Source organism: Medicago truncatula, chromosome 7, assembly GCF_003473485.1.
Source record: "Medicago truncatula cultivar Jemalong A17 chromosome 7, MtrunA17r5.0-ANR, whole genome shotgun sequence".
In the NCBI taxonomy this organism is placed as follows: Eukaryota; Viridiplantae; Streptophyta; class Magnoliopsida; order Fabales; family Fabaceae; genus Medicago; species Medicago truncatula.
The window spans coordinates 23,178,102-23,187,324 of NC_053048.1; positions in this window are offsets into that span (position 1 = coordinate 23,178,102).

Below are 9,223 nucleotides of genomic sequence, written 5' to 3' on the forward strand. Positions count from 1 at the left end.
AGTCTCACCCTTACCTTAGAAATTGAAATTGCAGCTCTCTAGGTCTTCCTCCCTTCTCTTGACTTTTTCTCCCTTTTCTCCAAAATTGATCGTACGTACTCATTTTTCTAAACTAGGTCTTCTCCTATTTATATCTCCTCTATTTACTTTATCTTATTCCTCTTTTTCCACTAAACTATTCTAAATTCCAAAACAGCCCCACATCTCAATATTTATTTTATTTTTAAATCTTATTCTATTAAATACTAAAATAAGCCTATCAATAAAATATCAACACATCACCTAATCATATAAAATCACATAAATCATCAAAGTGGACTCTAATCTCAATAAAATAGTAAAATAATTAAAGAGAGCGTTACACCTAGCGGCGCAAATATGAGCATTATGTTATCCTATTTTAAGTCCACATTTGATTATGATGCTTCAACAAGAACTTATAAGGTTGTAACTATTCGTCGTCAAAAGAACAAAGCTTCATGGAAAAATGTGGTTAAAGTTTTCCGTCTTGGTAATAATTGTTGGAGAAATATAGAGAGCTTTAATGTGATTTCTTCTATTAGATTGGATATTCAATATAGACGCCACCTATGCGCCCTTAGTGATGGTGTGCATTTGAGTGGCACTGTTAACTGGTTGGCTATGTAGAAGCTGATTACTCATGTTGAGCAATTTATGATTGTTGCACTTGACCTTTCGACAGAGAAATACAAGCGGTTTCTGTAACAGCCCGATTTTTAGCTAGGTTTATTTTAATTACTTTTATTATGTGTTTGTGTGTGATTAATTGTGCTTGTGTGTAATTAATTGTCATCGGGTGCATTTACGTGGATTATCGTATTAGAGGGGTATTTTGGTAATTTTGTGAGGATGGGTAAAATTATAATTTTTAGTGGGAATTGCTTTAGTAATTAGTGAGAATGGTTATTTCATTAAGTTACTAGAGAAAGTCGAGATTTTACCGTTAGTGACATTTTACCGTTATTAATTAAAATATCGTTTGGAGTGTAGTAATATTTTTGGTTTGAATAGAAACGGGTTAAGCCCACTAGAAACTAAGTTAAGCCCATTAGTAGAGATAACACTAGGGTAGTGTTAGAAGAACCAAATCATTTTCATTTCACAAAACATTTCTAGAGAGAGAAAGTGGGAAGAGAAGATAAGGGTTTGGAGAGAAGAACTTGAAGAATCCAATTGGGAAAGCTTAGGAGCTAAATTGAAGCCTAGCTTTGGTATAATCTTCATCTAAGGTAAGGGGGTTTTATCATAATCATGTTCATTCTTTGCAATTTTTCATGATTTGTATGAAATGGGTTGAAATGAATGAATGGATAATTGTTGCTAAATTTGTGCTCCAACTTTGATGATATGTTTGTATGCATGAATTGATAATAATGGTATGATTGTTGGTTAAATTACATGTTTGAATATGTGAAAATGAAAAGTTATGAAAATTGTGCAAAATGGATGAATTTGACATGTTGTTGTTGAATTATGATGGAGGGTATGATTATATGTTATGATTGTAGTTGATTGATGATGTTGATCTCATTTCATGACTTGGGTATGATTTATGTTGAGATGTTGTTGAGAATTGTGTTGAATTTGAAGAGATGAATTGTGGTTGTTTGAGAACTTATTGTTTTGAGAAAAATTATTTTAAACAATTTCATAACTTGTACAAATGCCCCAAAACGAGCGAGTTCGATGTGTTAGAGCCTCGGGTTATGCCTCGGATCACTTTTGATGATTGAGGATTTTAAATGTTCGATTTTTGATCGAAATTGGCGAAAACCCGCGGCCGAGACACGCGAAAACGCGCGTTTACGGAGCGCTGCGCCTGTAGTGGAGCGCTGGGCGCCCACTTACAGGGAGTCAGCGCTTGGGCGCTGCACCTCTAGCGCCAGGCGCCCATGACAGGACAACGGGAACGTTGTTCCGTGTCCGGGTGCTTGGGGGCGGTCGTGCAGGGGTCCTAGGCGATCGTTTTGAAGTGTTCTTTTGCTGTTTTCACCTACTTTTCTACTGGAACACCTTTGGCTTTGTCGAAACTTTAATTTTCTAAATGGTTTGAAACTTGAGTTTGTGTCGCTTCGGTTTTTCGGAAATTGTTGGAACTTGGTCTTGGTGAACAAAAGGAGTTGCAAGCTTAGTCTACAGTTCTTATGGGCTTAGGCAATGCTTGTAAGGTTGGTACAATGTCTTAACCATGTCAAACTTGATTTTCGGGTGGGAATGTGGAATGTATAAACTTTGGATTTTTCTCATACGAACTTAGGCTAACCTTTGAACTAATGATCGATAGTTCGTAAGTGGCCTATGATCATACTTATATGATTGATTAAGATTGAATTGTAGGATTTCAAACTTGAATAAGTTGCCTAGCTTTGAAAATTATCAATGTTGGCCGTTTACCACATGATTTGGATTTTTGTCGGAAATGTTTCTTTAGCAAATTGTTTTGTGAGTTATTGTGATTATTCTTGTATGACTAAGTGAAGTTGTATGAAGGAGTGATTATATTTTGGATATGATGTTTATCATGAGATGTTGTTTTTCCCTATTACTTGGAATATGAGAATGCTTGAAATGGTGAAACTATATGATATAGTTGATGTTGCATGACATTGTTGACTATTGATAATTATGCTGAAGTGTGATGGTGAATACTATGATTTAATTGTGTATGGGCATGTTTTCTTGATAATGCAATGTTGTGGAGATAATCAATATAATTGGGTGTTGTCCTGTATATTGAGTTTGAAATGGTGATTGTTGTCGCATTATCGAGTCCTTACACATGTCCATGCATCATAGTCGTTGTTGCTGTAAAAGGGATGACTCTTTTACTTCGAGATTATTGTAAGGCAGAGGTGAGCCTTACATGCGATGTTGACTTGTCCATCGGAGGTGACGACCTTGTTGAGATTTGGGTACCGCATGCATTTATATGTCCATAAGTGCATATCATAGCATGAGTCATATGTGAATTATGTGACTGGTGATGAATTGAGATGAATGAATGTTGCTAATGATTGTCTATGACTGATGTTGTGAATGAATATTTATGATTGGATAATTATTCATGTGATTGATATATATGGATATGAACTAGCAAGTTGTGATATAAGTATTTATGCATGACTATTATTATTCAAGTACATGATATTATTGAATTTGATTATTATCTGGATTATGATAATGTAATGCTTACCCCCAGTGGTTTTAACCGCCTACTTGCCTGTATGGGTGAGTAGACGTTGTGCAGGAGTAGTCTCGGTGAGTCTTTGCTTGGGATATCGGGAGCTTCCTCCGATATCGGTGTCGTGTCGGCTCTGATCTAGGCTTGTCGTGTCGGTCTAGATTAGGTTTATATTTTCGTTTGGATTATTATTTTGTTGATGACTACCCGTATGTTTGGGTTTTGAGATTTATCTTTGGGATATGATTTATTTGCTCATGGCATGTATATATTTGATCACTCTGATTTATATTCCGCTGTAACTGTTGAGGTTTACATACATGTCTATCGGTTTTTGAATTTTGAATAAGACGTAATCTCTATTTCTTGAATAAATGTATTATTCGCATGTTTAATTGCTTTAATAGAAATAGGAGCGTTACAGTTTCTGCTGCCTTCGGGTTTTAATGAGGTGCCATTTCTTGAGCCAGTTCTTAGGGTTCTGATGGATTGTCTTTGTTTTTCTTATGATTCCAATACAACTGGATTTGTTTTATGGCATATGAAGGAGTATGGAGTTGAAGAGTCTTGGACTCAATTATTTAAGATGAGTTACCAGAATCTTCCAATGCTTAAAACTGACCCTGGTTTTCAACTGGCTTGCCTTTATGTAAATGGTGATATGGTGATTTTTGAAAATAAATTTTGCAACCGGGCCTTTATCTATAATCTAAAAGATAGAACAGTGGAGAGAATTTAAATTAGAAATTACATACACTGGTTCAATCAAGCAAAGCATTACGTAGAAAGTTTGGTTTGTGTTCGTTGATTGAAAGTAAGTTTCTCTTAGACATTCACTTATTAAATAAATTTGAATTCACTGTTTATGTATCCTAGTCATTAAGTAATAATAGATTGTGTGAATTTTTTTGAAGATTGCTTAGGTTTCTTGTATTGCAAAAATATTATATAAGATAGAAAATGATTTTTTTTCAAAGTAACTAGCTAGAACTTGATTATCTTAAAATGAAATTCATTGTCTACGAAAATTTCTCAGAAATATTTAAAGATAAATATGGGGGTCATATCTGTTATTTGGGGGAAGAAGGGGATGCAAATTAGCCTTTGTATGTGTCAAGTTGGTGGAACGAGTTGATGTCCATAGAAGGAGCGGTGGCATCAAATTGGTTTAAAAATGGGGTGGGGAGGATTATTGGTGATGGAGATTGGACTAGTTTTTGGAAAGACATTTGGGTTGGAACAACATCATTTCATAACTTGTTTCCGAAACTTTTTGCAATGTCTACTCAACAGAAGGCCAAATTTGGTGACCTTTGGGTAGGTGGTGAAGGAGGATGTGTTTGGAAGCTTCATCGAAGGAGGGAACGTTTTGTTTGGGAAAGGGAGTTAATCAATAACCTCTTGGCTATTATAAATGGTTTTACAAGATTGACGGAAGAGGATTAGTGAAGATTGACGGAAAGTAATTAAAAATCTACTAACAATATATAAAAGTTGAAGTACAGCAAAATTTCGTCATCTTCAAAATTGATCTCCTTAATTTTATGTGCATAATGATGATTTTACAAAATTTAATTTAATTTGTTTTAAATTAATTATGGATAATGGTCATCGTTGTAACAAATTTTCACGGATAACTATAAAACTAATTAATTTTTATCATATTCATATTATATCATATCTCTATCTAACTCTATATTCTAATTTGTTTCTATCCTAACCATTAAACATATACTTTATTTTTTGTTTCTAGGGTCTTCTTTTCTTTTTGATTGAGTAATCCCAATGTTTATCACTTGTCAAATGGGACACGTATCAAATTATTTTAGTGCATATCTTGTTTTATCAAATTTTAATTAGTTTTTCTCCCCCTTGAAAAAATATATTAGTTTTTTTTTTTAACTTTATCCATTAACATTCAGTTTCGGTTTGTCCTCCGTCAAAAAAGATTTGTTTGTTTTATATAAATATATTTTACTCTATAAAAGTAAAGAAATATATGTTATGTTCATCATAAACAAAACCCTTACTTCTCTTAACATCCAATATAAAACGCTTGCATCTCTCTCTGAAATCTTCTCATCGATCAACAATGTCATGGATACTGAAACATAGAGGAAGTTCATTCACGAAGCAATTTTCTTTTGTATTGTGAATGAATTTTCCTCTGTGTTTAAGAATTCGTGACAATTCCATAGGAGGTGTGTCGCCGGTAAATTTCTAACAGTGGAGGGTTCCACAGAGAGCAAGGAAGTTACCTAATGTTCTTATTTCTTTCTCTTGTCTTTTATTTTTTTATTTTTTTTCCAATAAATGTTTTTATATTGTTGTTCTGTTTCTAATGCGTCATCAAAGATTAACAATGTTATAAATATAGAATCAGGGTGTCTTTTAACAATTTTATGAAAGTAGTTAATTTTTTGAAAACTCTTATGAAAGTAGTTAATGCACTTGTATCATGTACAATATCTTGGTAACAGGACAGTCATCATTATTTATTTCAATAGAATTAGGGTTTCGTTTTTGAAAGAGATGTTTCTTTATGAAAATTGATAATTCAAGACGCATACTTTGTTATTTGATCGAAACTTTGATAACATTCATGTGTTTGAATTCCTGTTTACCAACAACTCATGAAGGTTCGTTCAGGTGCAGACTTCACCGCATTAGTGCAACAAAGAAATCAGCAGCTGAGAAATCAAGCAATGTGTGATGTTCCAAGTTTGCTAGAGTTGCTTCTGCTAAATTTTGAATTAGGAGACTTTTTAGAGACTTTTTTTTTTTTATCTACAATAAAAAGTTAATGCTGGTAGCTTTTTAGAGTCTGCATATAATTTTACCTTTTTACTGTTTCTGTGTATAGGTTTGGTTTGAATTTCTCATATTATGTTGTATTACATGTCAATTATGGAGACACAATCAACTCTAAACTAGAGGAACTGAATATGTCTAAATCAAGCCTACACCTCTTAGAAATTGTTTTGGCTTCTTCAAAAGTGAATCAAACATACACTTATATTCGATAACTGATTGTGTAGGACTCTTTGCTGAATTTAGATAGTGATGTGGGATGTATTTTTGGAAGAGAATGACATAGATGGGGAGGTTTTGTTTAAATAGTGTGTAGGACTATCTAATACACTTTTGCTTATTGGAGAAATATATATTTAGTGAAACAAATCATGAAATTTGACCATAATAGCTCTGTGAGATAAATTTCTGCCACCAAAACCACTAGCCACTGTGTCAGAGAATGACTGAGAAGTCTACTAACACAAAACTTCACTGCAAAACGGCGATTTAGTTTGTTGTGGCTTGGCCTTACAGTGGTGCAACTGTTATTTCAATATTCCAGATGTGTAAACGCGATACTCTCTTTCCCTTTTTCTTTTTCCGATTCTCTTTTCTTTGGACTTTTTTGTGCAGTGGGCGTTTATGTAACGTTCTGTCAACTATGTTGGGAGGTGTGTATCATTAGTTAAAACAATTAAGGGAGGTGAATGTTCATTTTAAAACTAGAGGGGTCTCGGTGTCATTGAAAGAGACTTTAGGAGAGGTCAATGTAGTTTAGTTTCCCCTAAATAACAACGTCCAATTATTAAGACTAGTCACACTTCGGTGTTGAAATTAAAATTACGACAAACTTCATATAAAAGCTCAGATTTTATTAAAAAAGCACAAATTTAGGTCAGTACAAAAATATACTCATTCAACAAAGAAAGTATGAAAAACACACATAATACATAATCTGAATAGAGATCGTCGAATTGAACAAAAATCATTTTCATATGATGCAATAACAAATCTCAAGAATAACACACTTTAGAGTCAAAATGGAATCAAAACACGTAGATGTTGGAATAATTAACATATAAGCGCCAAATGATATTTATAGAGAAAGGTAAGGCCATGATAGACAGTTGAAATGAAGCAGATGGTGGAATACTCTCAATTAACGAGGTCGAATGATGAAAATGGACGGATTATGCACTTGAATGAGAACATTGTAGTAACTGATAATTATTTGAATTCTATGCATCGGGGTTCATGAAGTTACACTTGTGGTGCTAGCTCAATGATAAACGCTTAGCCTTGTAACCTCAAAATATTGAATTGGAATCTCCTCGAGGACGGTTGTAAAATGAGCGTGGAAATTAAATGTGATGAAACGAGAGACAAGGTTTTCTGAATAATTAGGACCTAATTTGAGTCATGGTTGACTTTGTGAGATTTATTCAAGAACAAATTTGATGCTTGCATCTGTAAGCGTGACTGAAATTTTTTCCTTTATTTTTCTGGCGCTTTGAGGGTGTTGGTTGGTGTTTCTAAACTAATAATGGATCATTCAGTTTGGTTCAAAAATTGGAATAGCGCTAAATGATGTATATCTAAGCTCAAAGTCTGTTGTAAAAACATAAAGGAAGGCAAGCAATGTTGAAAATAAACCCTAAAGCAATATCAGTAGAAAAATACCCTCATATTCAGTATGTGTATGACTGCCAATTTCTAAATAAATAATTGGTGCAGAAGCATTTTTCTGATAAATACTCAGTATGATAATTGGTTGGATTAAGGCCCTCTTTTATCCCATCAGTAAATCCCAACTCATGCTAAATATATTTTTCAAAACGGAATTCATTCTTATAGCCATCCGACAACACAAATTCCAGTACCAATTCAAGCCAAAATCATATGATGAAGTTAAAAAAAGTGGCTGAGGCGGCGGTTTATCACCATTGCATTGCAGAAATTACGCAAATCATTGTTTTTGCATGATAATTTATTTCGTAGACAATATTACTAAATAGCGGCTATAACACTGCTATAGCACTTTTTCATAGCAGAGTTTTATTAAACCATGTTTATATAACTAGAGTTAGTTAAGGTAGTTACAGTCAGTTAGATTTTAGTTAGAGAATTATAGTTAGTTAGTATAACTGGTGTCTATAAATAAAACCACCCTTGGAAACACACTTCTAAACACTTTCTACTTCAACAGTTTCATTTCTTATCTTCAAGAAGGAAAGTTAACTGTTGCTAATTAATCACCCTCCCATATACACTTTGCAATCAAGAAACCCACCATACCAATCACTAAATGACCTCTTCTTCCACTACGAACCCACAACACAAACCATTTCAAGTCTCCAACAGGAACTTTACTGAAAGAGCATTGTTGTTCAAGAATGTCAGCACAAGGAGAGTATTGCCAAAGGTTCAAATAAACACTGAAACCAAGGAAACACCAATCAGGAAACTGCATTTAAAACGTCGTTGTGAAGATGCAACTTCAGGTAACAAGCCGTCTTTGACTTCCGATGACTCAAGAAGAAAGAAAGTAAAAACTACATTAGGTAACTTCCCTGCTCTCTGTGGAAAACTCGGTAAGGAACTTACCGCCGACGGGCTCCCTATCGAAGTGTCACGGATTCTTAAAAACAGAGGAAAATTCATTCATGATGGGAAAAAAATTATTGGAAAAGTCTCTGGAATTGAAGTAGGTGACAAGTTTCTTTATTCGCAAGAACTCAATGTTGTTGGTCTTCATCGTCAGAATCTATGTCTCATTGATCACGTGTTAAAGGATGGGAATTTGATTGCAACTAGCGTTGTTTCTTATCATTTTGATGATATGGATGATACAAACGTGTTCTTTTATACAGGGGAAGGAGGTAATGTCATTAATTCTGGAGAATGTGATAAAGGAACTGTTGCACTGATGAATAGTTATCATTTTAAGAATCATATTAGAGTTATTATAAAGTTTCATTCAAAGAACGGTGGTGGTGGTGCACGTGGTGAGGTGTATTGTTACTATGGTCTTTAAGAAGTTGAATCTATTTGGGAAAAAAAAGGGAAATTAGATTTTAAATTTTGTTTGGTAAGATTGCCTGATCAGAAATTTTTTTTTAAAGATATTTCCAATGGAAAGAAGCTGTTCCTATATGTGTGGTTAATCGAATAGATTCTGGAAAGCTTCCATTTTTTCAATACATTACTCATAACATTTGTCCTGAATGG